Here is a 17,553-nt window from a genome sequence, read left to right on the forward strand (position 1 = left end):
TTAAACTACTTACAGGGTTGCCTCTTCAATGAGTTGATTTAGACTTATTTGTTACTAGTGTACAGGAGGAGCCAAGTACCCCCATCTTGCCCACATTGCCTATATGTTGGGAACCAGAGTGTGAGACACGTACAGTACCCGTGAAAATACCAATACCGAGGAGAATTCTGGAGGCAAGGTTCCCATTAAGGAAGCAATACCTGCATACAAGACCGTATGATGGCCATTTGAATGAAATCCCAGAAGAGGCATGAAAAGAGAGCAAAATAACTGATTGGTGACGTCACACGCAAGGCTGCACCGATGCACATGGAAGACATGCAGAGACAAGAGAATGGAAATATTCTATAAGGCATCAAGAAAGTAATAAAGATAAGTGACATCTTGGGCCCAAGATGAAGAAACTTGTGCTACAGAAACAATGACAATATCAAGTAATTTTACACGTGTACATATGCACGAAACGCAAGCAGATGAAGTATTCTTAAGGCTAGCTATGTAGTGAATAGATTGCGACAAGCGCCAACGTATACATATAAGAATAAACAAAGAATTGATGTTTTCCACTTTGTGTTAAAGCAGAGCTAGACCAAAGACCAAAAAAAGGAAGGCATCTTTTCCAGTGTGTCGCAGTTGAAAAAGCAATTGAATTACAGAAGCGGATCTCAGAAAGGCGAGGTTGAATGGATACCAAGAAGCCGAGGTCTTATCAGACTTGGATGAGCAGAAAGTACTTACAAATCATGTGAAAGAACAAAACTCCTGTTCAGAAGGCATGGACAAAACAAGGAAGACTTCAGAGGTCTATTGAAAAATAGTATTTTAAATGCACCAGAGCTCGAATTTGTGGTCTTCAGTCACGTGGAAGAATGAAGTTGGACAAACATAACGGACCACACCTACGCATGAAGGCAGAGGGTGCCTTCACTCCACTGAATTCTCCAGAGCGAGGAACATTTCCAAGAACAAGTTCAAAGCCTTAATTGATAGCAGACCACTGAGGTGATGATGGATGATATGCTAATTGGTGGGAAGCTATGGTTATGACCAGCTCACCAGCACCTGGAAGTCTAGCCTGCATGCTGCTAACAAATGTGGACAAGTACTGACAAATGTAAGCGTGCCAACCAATTGTAGGGGGCCGCATGATTAAGAGCCCTATAGTTTGAATAACCAATGGGACGTCAAGGTAAGCCCAATTACTGTGCGCCATTTTTTTCCTTCATCATCATGTCCATCAAGCAAAACCATTTCCCCTCGCATTATGGCTGCTTGTATCTCTAAGGGAAAAACCCGTCCCTTTTCTTCGAGCATAGGTATTCTTGGTCTAAACAAAAATGTATCTGGAGTTCTCATTGTTCTGCCTGCTAGGCCTGGTAGCCATGGCAACAGAATGCATACTCCATACTGGAAAACCTCTGATTCTTATGGAATTGCTCTCACGGCTAGTTGTCCTGCAAACGCCATGATCATTTCGCACACGTTTAAATAATGCATTCCTGGTTTTGAACACACTATACCTTCATCAGTGAACGAGATTGTCATATTCAACTTAGTCATTAAATCTTGTCCCAATATATTGACAGGTGTTTGACTCGAATATAGCAGTGGCACCTTCATTTCACATTCTCCTAAAAAAACAGGTAATTTTTCAGTGAAAGGAACTCTGCTTGTAGCTCCTGTGAACCCCTGAGTATTCATGGCATTGCCAGACATTGAAAACTTTCCCTCTCGTAAACAGAAGTGTGTTGTACCCGTGTCTACTAAAATTGAAAAACGTTTGTCCCCTATACTGACGTCCACCCTTGGTTCCTCATGAGGGTTTGGCGTCACAGATAGTATTGAACACATCAGGTCTCCCAGTGAGCTGCCTATTGCGGGTGCAGCCTCATCCCATTACTTGTGAAAGGATTCCATGCTCTCCATTGGTAGTGACATTCCCTATCCCAGGAGTCATTAACTGACCTGTGTTTCTGTTTTGCTGAAGCTGCATAGGTGATTGCTGCGACTGTCCTTGTGGCGGATTAACTGCTACCTGTTGTGGTTGCAAACTCTCGGCGCATGCTGCTGCATTGTTTGATTCTGCGCAAATCCATCTCCATTCTGCTGCGAATATGCAGGTTGATTTGACATCCCCGCTCTTGAAAACTGGACATTTTGCACCACCCCTTGACTTCTACACGTGTGAGAAAAGTGCACTGTCATTCAACCACAAGTCCAACATATAGGTGGAGGCCTTCCAACCTGGCCATTTTACATACTTTGATTACCATTCTGCATATTTTGAAACCCACCTTGGTTATTCTGAAAGTTTCACTGATTATTTTGCCAATTCCCTTGATTACCTTGACAACCCCTTCCTCGAAATCCTCTTCCTGCAGGAGTCTGCAGTAATGCGCAATGGTCAGCTGAATCTCTGACCACGGTTTAGCTTCTATATCCACTAACTTCTTGAGCTGCTTCTGTATTGGCTCTGGCAGCCCTTGGCATAATATGCCATAGATTACTGGTATAGATTTTCCCCAAGATTCACGCGTTTCCAAGGTTCAAGATTCCTGAAGGTTTTGAATGTAAACCAACAGATCATCTCCTTCCTGCATCTTTTTTGTCATTATAGCTCTCATATCGGACGTGTCCGAATATAGTACTCGAAGCGCTTTTCAGACTGCAGCCCTATAGTTACTGAATGGTGCTCCGTCGTGAGTAGTATTGACTATAGTCACACCAGTGTATCCTGCCCTTGTCCACACGTCATCAGCTCTCTCACCAAGTATGGTGATTAAAAGACCGTTAATGTCCCCTATAGACAATGTATTTCCTCCTGTCATTTTTTCCAATTCATGTATCCATTTTCCAGTGCCAGAAGTTAAACTCGGGAGTTTGCACATTAGATTATCTCTATCCATTTGAGGCCATGGTATATACTGTGGTCTCGTTCCTCCTTTCTCTAGCAAGGGAAACTGTGAAGTTCCAAACTCATTCTCATTTCTCATCATTTGTCTATCTACTGCAGGGGTAATGTTACCATATCGCCATCTACCTGGTAATGATCTTAACCAGCGGCGATTCTCCCCTCTCACTATGGGGTTGCCCCCTAGGTCGGTCTGACTGTGCCAATAGCTCTGATGCCTTAGATACTGTACATTTAAATCTGACCATCTTACTTCCTTATCCATAGAAAAGCATCCCTCGGGACCACATGCATCATCTCTCTCTTCCACATGGAAGGTTTCTCTTTCCTTGTCTGTTATTTCCTGTGCCCAACTCGTGCAACTTTTGTCTTCTTCATCTTTATTTAAAGTCAGTCTGTCTAAAGACAGCTTCTTATGTCGCGCACTACATGAGGCTTCCACTGTGTCATACAACTGAGTGTTCTCGAGACGGTCATTTATTCCCTTCCCCTCTGACTCCTTCTGAGCTCTCATTTCATGGTATACTTTATCAATCACTTCCCCAATGCTCCTCGAGTCAAACTAGTCTTCTAGATTTGCTCTAGACGGGCCTGGTAATGACTCGTATTCTGGAAATAATTGCTCTATATCGTCCCATCTTACTTTTGGATAAGGATTTCTTATTTCCTTTCCTAGGTAATCGAGATTGCGTGCTCTCTGCCTTCTTTTGCGTTCCATATCTTTGTCCAATTCTCTTTGCTTTCTCGCTTCCTCTCTCACTCTTTCTTACTCTTTTCTTTTCATATCCCTTCTTTCATTTGCCCTTTGTATCTCCTTATCCCTTCATCTCCGTATTCGTTTTTCTCTTAACTTCTGCTTTTCCTCTTCTGCTTTTTCTTTCTAGCCTCTCTTGTTCATCAGCTGTTCTTTGTCTATTGTCACGTTTTCTTTGCTCTTCTGCTCCCTCTTCTTTTTTCGCTTGCTCGTCTTGATATAACTGCTCTCCTCTGTCTATCTTTTCTTTTCACTCCTTCATCTTTCAATCGTTGTTCCCTTTCTTTGTCCTTTTTATCTTGCTCGTCTTGATCTTCCCTGTGTCTTACATCCTCAATGCTTTTATCATTGAGTTTAAGCAAAATCTGACCTCCCATCCATTCATTCTGTAAGAGCGCTATCTCATCAGCTTTATCTCTTTCTCCCTTCCATCTCTTTATTTCTCTTTCTATATCTAGAGATGTGCTTGCTCGATCGCCTCTTTCCTTATCGAGTCTCTCCTTGATCCTCGGGACTTCAGAGATTACATCTTTCTCAGTATTTTTCTCTGGGCCCTCGTCACTACTCTACTTTGTGTAGGTGACTCATATGCCGGATTACTATATCCTGCCACTGCTTTAAGTTCCCTTAATGGGTATAACCCATCGTCTTTCTTACACTCGTCTTCTATTTCAGACAGGGCGTATCCAATCTAAAGGAGGAGGCTTATCTCGCTCCTCTTGGTACACTTTCCTGAGCTCTAAACTCGCTAAGCGCTTGTCTAGCTTCTTCCCAGTATATGCTGCATGCAAATATGTCGTCATATGCTGCAAGACTGCCTTCGATAGTGACCCTCCTTGCGGCCACAGCATAAACATTTTATCTGCGGTTCCTTTAGCCCATTCTGCACTGTACTGTTTAAATTTGGGTGCGTGTTTCGGCACCTTTACACTTTGCACGTTTTCAAGGCACACTCTGGAACTCCAAAGAAAGTGTCCCCATCTACCACCCATGGCCAGGAAGGAAAACCATGTGCACAGCTACTTCTGGAGGTACGCGCAATGCTAAAAAAGGGTGCGATAGAACTCGTCCTAAAGAGACTCCGGAGTATACTCGCAGTACTTCCTCATCCGAAAGAAGACCAGCGGTTGGCAACCTATCCTGGACCTTCGCTGCCTCAACAAATACATCAAGTCCCAGAAGTTCCGGATGGTCACCCTTCAACACGTGCTGGGACAACTGGAGGAGGGCGACTTCCTATCGTCGCTGGACTTGGAGGATGCCTACCTCCACATCCCCATACACAAAGGACATCGAAAGTTCCTACGATTCGTAGTCCAAGGGCAACACTACCAGTTGAAGGCCCTATCATTCAGTTTGAAGTCGGCACCGAGGTTCTTCACCAAGTGCCTGGCACCGGTGGCAGCGCGGCTGCGCCTGCAGGGTATCCACGTATATCCCTACCTGGAAAATTGGCTCATTCAAGCAAAGTCAAGAGAACTCGCCGTCGATCACACATCGAAGACCATTCAAATGCTCACAGATCTGTGATTCTCGATCAACTTCGCGAAATCCCACTTTGTACCGTTGCAAGACACTGGGAGCCAGACGCGACACAGTGGCGCGATTGGATTCACCGTCAGAGGAAAGGATGAAGGCCATCCTGGACAAGGTACAATGGCTGTTGACCATGGAAATGGCCAGGGTGAGGTCCCTCAAGTACATACTCGGCATGATGTCATTGTGCATCTACCTCGTGCGCCTATGCAGGATGCGGATGCGGCCACTGCAGGAGTTCTTTGACGCCCATTGGATGCAAGCAGCGGGCAGCTTCGAAGACCAGATCTCCCTCAATGAGACGTTCCGCCAAGCGATCTGGTGGTGGGGCAACTGCGTGCATCTAGCGGCGGGTATGGACTTCCAGACCCTGACACATCAGGAAACGGTGACGACGGACGCCTCCCTGGAAGGATGGGGAGCGCACACCGGAGATCGCCAAGCAAGAGGCCTTTGGCTCCCGGAGGAGAGGTCACTACAAATCAACGTCCTGGAACTCCGACCTGTGTTCTGGGCCCTCAGATCGTTCCTCCAGTCCCTCAAGGGCAAGGTGGTGAGGGTCTTCACTGACAACACCACCACGATGTTCTACATCCGGAAGCAAGGGGGCACCAGATCCCCAGCCCTATCCAAGGAAGCGCAGGATCTGTGGCACTGGGCCATTGCCCACGGGATGTTCCTGGTACCCTTCCATCTGGCAGGAATAAAGAACACCATTGCGACTCACTCAGCAGGGAGCTGTGCTCCTGCAACGAGTGGGAGCTTCGGCAGGATCAAGTGGATCTCCAGTTCCGATCATGGTGCAATCCCCAGATTGATCTAATCACAACGGCGACAAACACCAAGTGCCAGAGGTTTGCCAGCAGGTTTCCCCAGCCGGGGAGCATGGGCGACGCATTCTCATTGCCCTGGGACGGCCTGTTCGTGTATGCGTTCCTGCCGTTGTCGTTGCTGCTGTGACTCATCAGTCAACTCAGACGGCCCCGGTGCGGGATGATCCTCGTCGTACCGGCGTGGCCGAGGCAGACCTCATTCCCGGACCTTCTGGACATGTCAGCGTCCCCCCCAGTCAAACTGCCGACGGACGCAAATCTTTTTGCCAAGGAAGGAGGCGCCATCCTCCATCACTACCGTACTTGCTATCGCTGGCCAAGGTGGGGCTGGCGCACGCCGCCATTCCAGCCTCTGCATTCGGCACTGTTGATGTTCCTATCGTGGAAGACAGAGTTTCCTGTGGCCATCACCTCCGCACAACGAGTGGGAGAGATCCAGGCCCTCTCCTGCAAAGCTCCATACCTGACATTCCACGAGACAAGGGTAGTGCTGAGGACGCACCCTTCCTTCATGCCCAAGGTGCCCTCGGACTTCCATCTCAATGAGCCCTTGGTGTTACCTATTTTCTTCCCTTCACCTTCGTCGCCGGCTGAGAGGACTTTGCACTCGCTGGATGTAGCTAGAGCGCTGAAGTTCTACATGGACCGCACGAAGAGTTTTCGGAAGACATCACAGCTGTTTGTGAACTTTGGACCTGTGAACCAAGGGAAGGCCCTCTCGAAGGCTTCCATTTCCAGATGGCTCTCCGGCTGCATCATGCACTGTCACCGGTTGACAAACCGACCGTTGCCCGTCTGTCCGAGAGCCCATTCAACCAGAGAGATCGCTGCTATCACGGCGTTCCTGTCTGGTGTGCCCCTGCTGGACATCTGCAGGTCCGCTACGTGGAGGTCGGCACACACCTTCACGAGATTCTACTGCATCGACCGGGATTCCAGGGAGGAGTCCAGAGTCGGCCAGGCAGTGCTGCACAACCTGTTTACCTGAAGGTGAGCCTGGTGAGGAGGTAAGAGATGCTTAATGTTGAGTTGTTGAAATGCTTAATGTTGAGCCTTGCCACCTCCTGTGGTTGTGCATGTGTGTACTGCTATGTATTCTTGTATTCATGAGCATGTGAATCCATGCCAGACCCCATGCTGGAGAAAGAACAAGTTACTTACCTGTAACTGTTGTTCTCCAGCATGGGTCTTTTAACAACCTAGAGCATGAAGGTTTTCTAGAGGTTCCCATGATCTGTCTTGCGGTCCATAACCCTTCCAGTCAACCAAGTATAACAATTTGCGTCGCACCAATTTAGAGTCCAGAATTTCCTTAACTTCAACCTCTGGTTGATCGTCTTCCAATTCTGCTGGTTCTGGAGCTTGTTGAACTCGAGTATTTGGGCTAACTGGTTTTAACAACGAAACACCGGATAAATTCTCATTTTTCTTGGACGTGTCAATCTTATAGCCACAGGGTTCATAACAGCTTCAATGGTAAAAGGACCCACAAACTGGGGAAGACATTTCTTGGACCCTATCAGAGCAAGGTTTCGTGAGGCCAACCATACCGAAACCCCCAATTGAAATTCTGGAGTGGCACTACGATGGCGATCAGCAAACTTCTTTTGAGAGTCTTTGTCTGAGGACAAACTAGCTTGAGCCTTTACTATTGCTGTGGAAATATTGTTGTGCAGAGTCTTGACTTCAGGCATCTCCAAAGGTTCCGGAGGATCATAAACAGAGATTCGAGTGTGTCGACCATTCAGAGTGTAGAAAGGAGAGAGACCAGTGGACAAATGCATCAAGTTGTTTTAAGCATATTCTGCCACCCACAAGATGTCCAACCATGAGTTATTTGTCTGATGAAGCATACATCTCAAATACTGCTCTAATGTCTGATTTGTGAGTTCAGTCTTCCCATCAGTTTGTGGATGGTGACTGGTGGATAATCGCACATCGATCTTGGCCAATGCAGAACATTTCCTCCAGAATCTCGAGATAAATTGACTTCCTCAATCTGATATCACAATTGAAGGAAATCCATGTAATTTACGATGTTTTCCAGAAAGGCTTTAGCTAAAACAGAGGCTGTGGGAAGCCCCTTTAGGGCCACAAAATGAGCCATCTTGGAAAATAGGTCTACCACTACCAAGATGGTATCAAATCCTTTTCATGGGTGTAAGTCAGTGATGAAATCCATTGACAGGGTATGCCAAGGACTGGGCGGCACAGCCAAGGGTTGAAGGAGACCGGCAGGTTTCTTTTTTTTAGTCTTGTTTTCCGTGCAATTACCACAACTTTGAATAAATTGAACCACACCCTTGCGCCAAGTTGGCCACTAATAGAATCTCCTGATCTTTTCCATAGTTTTGGCCACCCCTGGATGGCCTTCAATTAAGGAGCCATGGTAGTTTGCAATTACCGGAGTCTGCACTTCATTAGTGGGTAAATATAGGCGTCCTTGAAAATAAGGCAAGTCATCCTGAATACCATGTTGAGTCTTTTTATTTGCCCATTCTTGTAGTTCACTCAGTCATTCTCCTCTTAACTTCTTCTCTTAGGTCTTCAAAAAAGGGATCCAGGGTGCTAATTACACCCAGCACTTTTTCTCCAGCAATGATGTCAATTGGAACGGGAGGAACATAGGCCTCTTCACCTTTTCAAATACAAGACAAAGCATCAGCCTTGCCATTTCGTAATCCTGGTCGAAACGTTATGATGAAATCATACTCAGCAAAGAAAATAGCTCAACGCAGTTGCCGTGAAGATTGAGCCTTAACTGAACATAGATACTGTAGATTTTCAATGGTCAGTAAGGATGGTAACAGTGTGTTGAGCACCTAACAAATAATGTCTCAATTTCTTTAATGCATTTTTGATGGCCAACAACTCCTTGTCAGTAACCGTGTAATTGAGCTCTGCTGCGGAGAATTTCTTTGACCACCGGGTGTAGTTCATGAGTGTCTGGATTGCGTTGTGACAAGACTGCGCCCATAGCCATGTTGGAGGCATCAGTTTCCACAACGAAGGGTAGATCAGGTCGGGGATGCTGTAAAACTGGGGCCACTGTGAACTTTGCTTTCAAACTTTGAAAGGCCTCTTCTGTCTCTTTGGTCCATTCGAATTTCTTGTTCTTCCGAAGCAGAGATGTAATGGGATACACTAATTGAGAAAAATCAGCCACAAAACGTTGATAGAAATTTGTGAACCTCAAAAAACTTTGGACTCCTTTTACAGATGTTGTGGCTGGCCAAGAGAGGATTGCATCCACCTTTCGAAAGTCCACTTTAACACTCTGAGAGGATAACATAAATCCCAAAAATTCAACTTCAGAGACATGAAAAGAACATTTTTCCAATTTGACATAGAGGGAGTTTTCTCGCAATTTCTTAAGAACAGCCTTAGCATGCTTCATATGTTCCTGAGGGTTGGCAGAAAAGATTAAAATGTTGTCGACGTATACAACAGCACAGACATCCAGGAGTTCCCTTAAAATGTCATTCATAAAACATTGAGAGGCCATATCTAGGACGAAAAGCTGTCTTCCATTCGTCGCTTTCCTTGATACGGATTAAATGATAAGCTCCTCTGAGATCAAGCTTTGTGAAGATTTGAGCCCCCTTAACTTGGTCCAATAAATTTGAGATAAGAGGAATTGGATATCGATTTTTCACTGTAATTTGATTGAATGCGCAAGGCAAGTTCTTAGATTTCCTCCTTTCTTCGGTACAAAAAAGAGAGGGAAAGCAACGGGGGATTTAGAAAGCCTGATAAATCCATTGGCTAAATATTGATCTAGATATGCTTTTAGGTGTGTGTCTTCCTTCTCAGTTAGTGCATATATCCAGCCGCAAGGAATTTGGACCCCAGGAAGAATATCAATTTGGTAATCGTATGGCCGATGTGGCGGTAACACCTCTGCTAGTTGTTCCTCGAAAACATCCTGGAATTCCCTACACTCAGGAGGTAAACTGCCTATTAGTCCTAGTGTAGATTCTGCAGATTTCTTGACTTGTATAGACATTTCAAGATCTTCCATCAGCTAACAGGATTCTTTACATTCTTGGGCAAAGGTCAAAGTTCTAGTCCGCCAATCAATTATGGGATTATGCTTCTCCAGCCAAGGCATTCCTAAAATAATCTGAAACTGTGGTGCAATGATAAGGTCAAAAATAATCCTCTCACTATGTCCCTCCTGGCAAAGCAACGTGAGATTGTCAGTGCGCTGTGTGACAGGGACAGACAGTAATGGAGTACCATCCATTGCTGACACATTCTTGGCCTCTACTTTATCCACTATGGGAAAACCTACTTTACTAGCAAGATTCAAATTCACGTAATTGCCAATAGTGCCACTATCTATGTAAGCTTGAAAAGCATGCATTTGAGTGGGTTGCCTTTGTCTGATTAGGATAATTTGGAGCACAAATAGTGAGGTCACAGAAACCTTTTCCATGCTCGACAAGCTGACCTCTAAACTTGTCAGGCGCTGGAGTTTCCCGGTTCTGGTCCTTATCCTGGTTGAGCCCCCACAAGGGGTTTTCGAGCTGGCTTAGCAGGGCAATCCTTGAGGAAATTACCAGTTTTACCACAGTAAAGACACTATTGTTGTTGACGCTGCTTATCTCTCTCAGCTTGAGAGATGGGCCCCCTGACAACTCCCAATTGCATTGGTTCAGAGTGATTCTCGATTCCCGATCTCACTTGATTCTCTCTTGGACGGACATAATAGGTTCTGCTCTCAGAACAGGCACGGTCATCTCTCCGATCTTACAAACGATGATCCAATTTATGGTCAGGTCAATGTATTCAGCAATACCCTCTGATGGATTGACCACCTCGGTCAGCACATCCTTCAGTTCGCTGCGCAACCCTCTATGAAACAAAGTTGTTCTCTTTTCTGCAGGCCAATTTGTCTCTGCCACTAATCTGTTAAATGTAGCCACATAGGCCAATAGCTCCTGATTACCTTGCCGGAGCGACAGCAATTCATTATCCAATGCCTGTCCTTGGGTATGGCGGGCATTTCTTTTTAAAATTCTTGAAAATTCTGTAGCATAGGATTATCTCTATTGACTAATGGAATGGACCAGTCTGCAGCGTAACCACCCAAATAAGATAGCACAAATGCAACCTTGGCTTGATAGGCTTGATAGGTGGGAAAAACTCCTGGACGGCAGAGAAATTGTAACCTGCATTGACACAGCAAATCTTTTCGGGTCCCCCGTGAAACGCTCTCAGGGTGGCAAAGGTATGTTTCTAGGTACTATTACTTGAACAGGAGTAGGTGGCATAACTGGAACTGTAGCTGGTGGATTGCCTAGTGGTAAAAGGAACTTGTCCTGCTTGTGTCTGGAAAAGTTGACGGGCCAGTTCTTCTGTCCGATCCCGATTGACCACTAACTCTCTCCGAAGAGCACCAGTCTCAGAACGAGCAGCGTGGACTTCCGCTCTTAACTCGCCCAACAACTGCGCCAACTGATCTACCTCTGGAGTTTCCATAGCGCCCAGGCAGAGTATTTTCAGTTTGGCTTTGCGTTCTGTAACGCTTACCTGGACTATGCAGGACCGCCCTGTGATGCAGGTGTTTGGAAGTCTTTTCTTAGATAAACAGGTCAGGTGGAATCTGTAATAATTGTACAGTGGCTTAATATCCTAACCCCTCTTCAATGTTCACCTTATATCACAATGCCTGGAACATTAATAATCAGAAGGATTCTCCTTATTGAGATGGAACGCTCACCTGAGTCTTGATTGAGCTATCCATCCTGCTCTGGTGCTGGGGCGCAAGTTCTGTAGTGTGATGATAACAGCTTCTGATTTATGGGAATGAAGATATAACTAAGAAGCCAAGAGAAACTTCCAGACTGGAATCTATTATTTTAAACCCATGTAAGTGCGGTCTAAGAATAGGCTTAAACTATTATAGGAGGGAGAAAGATGCCTAATTTGAATGAGAGCGCACACCGCTACTCGATATGTATTAATGGAAAATACTAATAGAATGTAGTGAAGACTTATTCTTTCCTTTTCTTTAGACCTACTATGATAATGCCTGGAATTGCATTAATAATGTGAAAAGGAGCGGTAAAAAGAAATAAGGTAAATAATTATGAAAACTGAGCACGTATAACAAATGTACCCTAGTGTTGTTTGTTCTAAATGCTGCCTAATAATATAACTGAAAACTACCGCAACTGAGCGGATCTCTGCACTCCTAATAACGTAACTATGCACAACTGAGGTAATGTTCATAGAAGAATCATAGGCACAGTGATAAGGCAACACAATGCCTACAAATAGAACTTGTATTTGCGTGAAAACCCCGAAATGTAATTCTAAGCAGTTCCGACGAGGAAGCCTGAAGAAAAAACTGTATCCAAGCATCTGACAGGAATGCTTCAGTAATGGCTGAGGTAAAAAATGAAATTGGAATACTAAAACTGAGGGCGGAAGTGAAGGGGAATAAGGAGGGAGAGCTGAAAGGGAAAATAGGTACTAATGTTGAGAGGAATTAAGATAATAAAAAACTACGAATTCTGAGGACTTCTATGGAACCGCAGTAAGCGTTGCACTGCGGCTGCAGTAAGGAACGCGAAGCGCAGACCTGCAGGGGGGGCGGGGCTAATAAGGAGTCGGCGCTAAAAGGTATAGACCTACACTGTAAAAACCCAAGGCTCCTAGCTGGTGGCCATGTTTAGAGAATCAGGAAGTAATTATTCTTATTTGGAATTTCAGATAAAAAGCTATCTAGTGTAGTGACCCAAGAGTGCCAGGCTAAGGACCAACCCCAAGGAGATTTTTTCTTTTGGGGACCAGAATATGGAACCTTGCCAGTGATCATGGCAGTTTTTGCTTTAACTCGATGCTAAAAGCATTGAGGACATAAGGCAAAGGGAAGATCGAGATGAACAGGACAAAAAGGATAGAGAAAGAGAGGAACGATTGAAAGAAGATGGGACGAAAAGATAGACAAAAACTGGAACAGTTGTATCAAGATGAACAACTAAAAAAGCAGGAAAGAGCAGAGGAGCAAAGAAAATATGACAACAGACACAGGGCAATTGAAGAACGAGAGAGACTAGAAAGGAAAAGAGAGGAAGAGGAAGAACAGAAATTAAGGGATAAAAGAATACAAAGACGAAGAGACGAGGAGATACGAAGGGAAAATTAAAGAAGAGATATGAAAAGAACAGAAGAGGACAGGGTGAGAGAATAAGCAAGGAAACAAAGAGAGCTTGATGATGACATAGAATGAAAGAGAAGGCAGAGAGCACGTGATCTTGAGCATATAGAAAAGGAATTAATGGATCCTAATCCAGTAGTGGCATGGGAGGACATAGAATAATTCTTCCCAGCACAGGAGTCCGTAGCAGGTCTGCCTAGAATAGATCTAGAGGATGAGTTTGACTCTGGAAGCAGTCAATAAAGTCTATCAGGATATGAGGACTAAGAAAGAACTAACGGGAAAGGGCAAGAACGAGTGTCTTGAGAGTACACAGCTATACGACAGAAAGGGAGGATCGTGTAGTTTTGAGCCTAAAGAGCTGTCTTTAGATAGACTAACTCTGAATAGAGACAAAGAGGAGAGAAGTCACACAAGTTGGGGATAGGATATGTCAGACGAGGACAGAGAAACCTTCTGTGGGGAGGAGGGATGTAATGCATGTGGTCCCGAGGGATGCTCTCCAAGAGATCAAGTTGTAAGATGGTCTGATCTAGATCTACCCAAATCGCAGGCGTCAGAATCTCTGACGGACTAGATCAACCTAAACGACGATCCCATAGTGAGAGGGGGGACTTGCCACCTTATGGTCATTGCCAGGAAGAAGGTGGAACGGAACCATCGTTCCTGCTATGGACAGATAGGCAACGGGGAATGAATGTGAATTTGGGATTTCACAGTTTCCCTTTTTAGAAAAAGGGGGAGCCAGACCACAGTATATACCATGGCCACAGATGGATAAGGATAATTTAAGGTGTAAACTCCTGGGTTTAAATTCTGGAGTTGGGAAATGGATACATGAGTTAGAAAAAATGACAGGAGGAAACACGTTAACTGTAGGGGACATTAAAGGTCTCCTAGTCGCTATCCTTGGGTGGAGGGGAAGCTGGTGACGTTTGGTCAAGGGTAGGATATTCGAGTGTTACCGTGTTGAGCACCGCTCATGATGGAGCACCGTTCACCAACTGTAGGCCGGCAGTCTGGAAAGCGCCTAGAGTGCTGTATCCGGACACGTCATATATGGGAGCTATAATGGTAAAAAAGATGCAGGAAGGGGATGATCCTCTTGTTTGCATTCAGAATTTTCAGGAGCAATGGAGCTCGGAAACTCGAGACCCATGGGGGAAATCTATACCTGTATTTTATCATATACTATGCCAAGGGCTGCCAGAGCCAGTGTAAAAGCAGCTCAAAAAATTGGTGGGTATGGAAGCAAAGCCATGGTCAAAAAATTCAGCTGACCATTGCGCATTAATGCACACTTTTGCAGGAGAAGATTTGAAAGAAAGACAATAGTAAGAAAGGTGAATAGGCAAAGTTAGTGCAGAAAAAGTTATCAAAGTATGCCATTGAAGGGGCAATGTTAACTAGCGGAGAAGGATTGGGTCTGCAGCAAGCAGCAGGAATGCCACAGGTGAATAACCAAAGGCAGTACGATCAAGGAAACAGTAGATTCGTACCATGGGTTAGGGGAAACCTCTGAGGTAGAGGCTTCCAGAATAATCAGGGACATTTCCAGAATAACCAAGGTGAGTTTCAAAATACGCAGATTATTAGTCAAGGCATGCTGGATGGGCAAATTAGAAGACCTCCGGTATGTTGGACATCTGGTATGACAGGACATATTGCACGTATGTGTAGAAGCCAAGGGTTTGTACGAAATGGGCAATTCTCAAGAGGGGGGGACGCATACCCGGAACAGAATGAAGGTGGGTTTGCTCAAAATCAGACAGTGCAGCAAACACAAGTTCTGAGAGCAAAGCAAGATTTACGCACGCAGCAGACAGCAATGAATCTGCCGCAAGGGCAGTCACAGCAGTCACCCATGGAGATACAGCAAAGTACAAGCACGGGACAATTAATGACTTCTAGGATAGGGGGTGTCACTGTCAAAGGAGGAAATCCTTTCACAGGTACAGAAATGAGAATGTACCCACAATAGGACAGCTCACTGGGAGACTTGATGTGTTCAATACTATCTCTAACGCCTAACGCTCAAGAGGAACCAATGGTTGACGTTAATATAGGGGGCAAATCTTTTTCTTATTTAGTAGACACAGGTGCAACACGCTCATGTATATTAGAGGGGAAATTTGCAATGTCGGGAAATGCCATGAATACTCAAGGTTTCACAGGAGCTACAAGTAGAGTTCCTTTCACTGAAAAGTTGCCAGTCTCTATAGGAGAATGTGACATGTCTGTGCCATTGTTATATTCAAGGCAGACACCTGTCAATATATTAGTTTGAGGTTTAATGACAGAATTGAACATGACGATTTCCTTTACTGATGAAGGCATAGTGTGTTCAACACCAAGAATGCATTATTTAAACGTGAGTGAATTTATTATGGCATTTGCAGGGCAAGTGACCATGCAAGGAGTGCCATTAGAATCAGAAGTTTTTTACTGTTGAGTACGCATCCTATTGACATGGCTACCAGGTTTAGTGGGAAGAACTATGTGAATACCTGATGAACTTTTGTTCAGGCCAAAGATACCCATGGATGAAGAGGAAGGATGAGTCTTTCCTTTAGAATTACAAGCAGCCATAGTGCGAGGAGAAATGGCTTTGCTTGATGGAACTGATTATGACGACAGACGATGGCGCACAGTGATTGCCATTGGGGAAGGTTATAGATTGACTAATGTCACTGATGAAGATATGTTTAGAGACCATCCGTCAGATGACGAAGTAGTATTTGAAATGTGTATTACCTTTTGGGTACGAGCAATTTGACGCGAGGTTCCTCAAAAAATGATGCTAACATTGAAACATCACGAGTTTTTTATGAAGATATGGCAAATGTGCCATGATGGATCAGGGTATCTTAGTGACATCAGAGTCAATGTGTAATACGTCAGTGTATCCGATCACAAAAAGTAAAGGGGGGTTGTGGTGTTTAATTCAAGACCTTCGCCCGATTATCCAGATTTTAGAGGCTCAGTTTCCACTAGTTCCTAATCTTGCGACAATCTTATGTAGTATCCCTGTTGAGGCGCGATATTTCATGGTGATGGACTTGAAAAATGTGTTTTTCTCAATCCCATTGCATAAAGATTCTCAAGATCTGACGTCATTTACGTTTCATCAGACTAAGTTAAAAAGCACAAGATTACCTCAAGGGTACTGTGAGTCTCCATCATTTTCAATAGAGTCTTACAGATAGACTTAAGCAATATTGATTTGGAAAGTGTTGTGTTGCAATATGAAAATGACATACTGGGCCGCAGCACCTCAGAAGAAGAGTGCAGACGCGATTCAGTTCAACTGATGATTATTCTTGCAGAGAAAGGATATACAGTAGACAAAGAGAAATTGCAGTATTGTCAAGAAGAAGTGTTCTACATCGGTCAGCGAATTTTGCATGAAGGAAAAAAGGTTACTCCAGAGAGAGCTGAGGCTATTTTAAAAACTGTAAAGCCACACACGATAAAGCGCATGCAAAGATTCTTGGGATTATATAATTATGTGAGAGCATAGGTTTTTGATTACAGTTCATACATAAGCCCCTGTTGCAAGCTCTAAAGAAAGCACAGGCAATGCAGAAATATTGTTTGGACTGAAGAAATGGAAGAAGGGTTTAATGAGTTGAAAAAAGCAATCTGCACAGCTCCAGTTTTAGGGATTCCCAATTATGCTGAGGCATTCTTTTTTTTTTCGCACACGAATGGCACTGATATGATGGCCTCAAGTGGGCTCCAAATGTTTTTCGGCCTTGTCCGTTGCCCGCCATATTCTTTTTCCAGATTGCACAGCCTGATCAGATTTTCCAGCCACCCCTGGATAGTGGGGGGGCAGGAGGGAGGCCCAGCTGGTCCACCGCATCAGTGCACATTTCCTGGTCACAATCATACAGGTACTCAAAAGTTTTTCTGTGAGACCCCTGGAACCCCAGGAGCCAACCAAACATGCAGCACAGCTAGTCTTCAGGCACATCGTAGTCCAACATCCCCGAAAGGGTACCCACCATATCCTCCCCAGAAACTCTCGTAGCTGAGGGCAGGACCACAACATGCGGAGGAAGTCCCCTGAATGTGCTTGGCAACGCGGACACTTGTCACACTCAGTGGGGTCAAACAAAACATGGTGCACAGGCATGCAACTATGTATTAACATGTTATTGTGTAACTAAGCCATGTATGTAACAAGCGCCACGATGCCCCAGGGCTGCTGTGCGCTTTACAAATCTGAATAAATAAGGGGCTAAGTAAACCCTGTGAAGTGTCTTAAGCTTGAGATGAGTGTTAAACGCCCCCCCCCCTATGTGGTCTCTCACACAGCCCTGCCCACGGTGTATCACTGAATGGTTCC

The 17,553-nt window shown here is 44.8% G+C and overlaps 1 protein-coding gene across 2 annotated transcripts in view; it reads left to right on the forward strand.

Moving 5' to 3' along the window:
- The window catches only part of LOC138491964 (cytochrome P450 2J4-like), a 971,726-nt gene that overhangs the window by 880,681 nt on the left and 73,492 nt on the right, over positions 1–17,553 (forward strand). The gene's annotated exons all lie outside the window — the stretch shown is intronic.

Source organism: Ambystoma mexicanum, chromosome 10, assembly GCF_040938575.1.
Source record: "Ambystoma mexicanum isolate Mex_15411 chromosome 10, UKY_AmexF1_1, whole genome shotgun sequence".
NCBI classification, from domain to species: domain Eukaryota; kingdom Metazoa; phylum Chordata; class Amphibia; order Caudata; family Ambystomatidae; genus Ambystoma; species Ambystoma mexicanum.